Here is a 1,964-nt window from a genome sequence, read left to right on the forward strand (position 1 = left end):
ACCATTTTTCCCACAATTTTCCTGATTATATAAAATGTTTGAGTTTTCAGTATTGTTTTTTACAATGGGATCCTGAGTTTAACCACAGCTATAATAAATCATCCTTTTTCAGAGTATCTGTGATTTCTTTCACTATGGGAGACAAACTGATTTTCTTAGAATCTTAAATCAAGGGATAGACATCATCATTTATACTAATCTGCTGATTATATTCCAGAAGTATCAAATAGTGAATTAAAATATTTTAGGAAACAAATTTTTAAGACAGTTGGTTTTTATTGAAGCAGTGATAAACATCCATGTTTTGATATTAATATGTGGATATTCTGTTGTTTATATTTCTTTTTTTCTTTTTTATCAAACCATTAACATTTTAGTTAACAAAAGCAACAATTGGGACATTTCTAGAGCTTACAGTATATTTGACATAAAAATAGGGAGTTCTCCAAAGTATGTATTAAAAATACAAAGTCTGTGGACTAAGGTACACAGAAAATTTGTTTTACATTCCAGTTACCCAAAACAACAACTTGTGCCATCCTCCAATGGCACACAGTGAGAGAATTCTATTCCAGGAAAAGCCAGATCTACTGACTACAGAACCAACGAGGACAGACTGAGGGTGTCCTAAGTGATGAATTTGAAACTGGCTTGCCATTTTACCAGGATAACCAGTGGTTGCAAACGAGTTCTCATTAACTGTAGACCACCTGAATAGGCAGGCTTGATCCATGTGGACAGGTCTCTTATCTTGAGGATAACTGGTTCGAGTAATATCCCAAATTAACCAGTCATTTCCTGAAACAGCTCCAACTTTGAAGGTGTTTTTGAAGCACCAGTGGGCTGGCATTAATGGCATCTGTTCAATTCAAGAGATAAGATAGCCTGTTGAGCTGAAAGATCATAAAACCGGCTTGTCCCCTTCTCTGCAACCATCAGCTTAAACGTTCCTTAGGATGCCAGCACACATTCATTCCAGGGGAACGAAGAACAAAATGAGTTGTCTGCATTCCTTCCAACTTCCAAATCCTGAGGTATGATCATCACTCACACTTGCAATTTCTTGGCTATCTTTGGGCTCAAACACCAAACCATTAACGAAATCTGAATGGCCCTCTAAAACCTTGTATTCATTTTTGTCTTGAAGATCTGAAGTCAATAACCTTATTTTCATATCAGCAGCTGAAGTACAAAATTTGATTATTGGAGGCAATGAATCACATCTAGTTTCTGGGCTCCAAGCTATGCCATCGATTCTGACACCATGCTGAAATGTTCATAGTGTTTTATACTGAATTCCTTCAATGTCTGTACAATGTCTGAACTGTACACATGCCAATGACCACATAATTACTGCCGCCATATGCAATTAAGGTTTCCTGAATCCCTACTCTCAAAGAGATTAAATCCTACCACATGCACATAACCTTCACTATCCACAGTGTAGGTAGCATTTCTTGTGGCGTCTTGCTTCATCTTGTATGTCAATACTTGAACAGTTGTAAAAATAAAATAACCTTTTACTGGACAAGATCACAAAATGGGGGCATTGGGGTATTTATATTTCTTTAAAATCCCCTTTCCTCATTATTCTGGGTTTCATTAGAATGAAAATAATGAAATGTACAATATATAACTATATTATGATTTTACTATTATGTGTGTGCTTGTAGTAAATGGAGGACAGTAAAAAAAAAAATGTTAATTCAATGAATGTTCAGTTGGAATAATGAGAAGGGAATATTTTACAAAATAAGACCATTGGCTTAGTTTTAGATTAAGCAGTCAAAATCCACAATTAAAACAGTAGAATAATGTAAAACATATTTTAAGCATTTCTGTAGATTTTCAAGCTCATGACCTCCAGGTTATTGCCACATTCCTTTTATTCTAGCAATTATATATTTGGTTCATACCAAGAAAAAAAAGTGTCATCAATGAAAGGTTATATGATTCACCTCTAG

The 1,964-nt window shown here is 34.8% G+C and overlaps 1 pseudogene; it reads right to left on the bottom strand.

Annotated features, from left to right (window-relative positions):
- Positions 1–502: 502 nt before the first annotated feature.
- Positions 503–1,576, bottom strand: LOC125935183 (nucleoporin Nup37-like; annotated as a pseudogene).
- Between the last annotated feature and the right edge of the window lie 388 nt (positions 1,577–1,964).

Source organism: Panthera uncia (assembly GCF_023721935.1).
Source record: "Panthera uncia isolate 11264 chromosome A1 unlocalized genomic scaffold, Puncia_PCG_1.0 HiC_scaffold_17, whole genome shotgun sequence".
NCBI classification, from domain to species: Eukaryota; Metazoa; Chordata; class Mammalia; order Carnivora; family Felidae; genus Panthera; species Panthera uncia.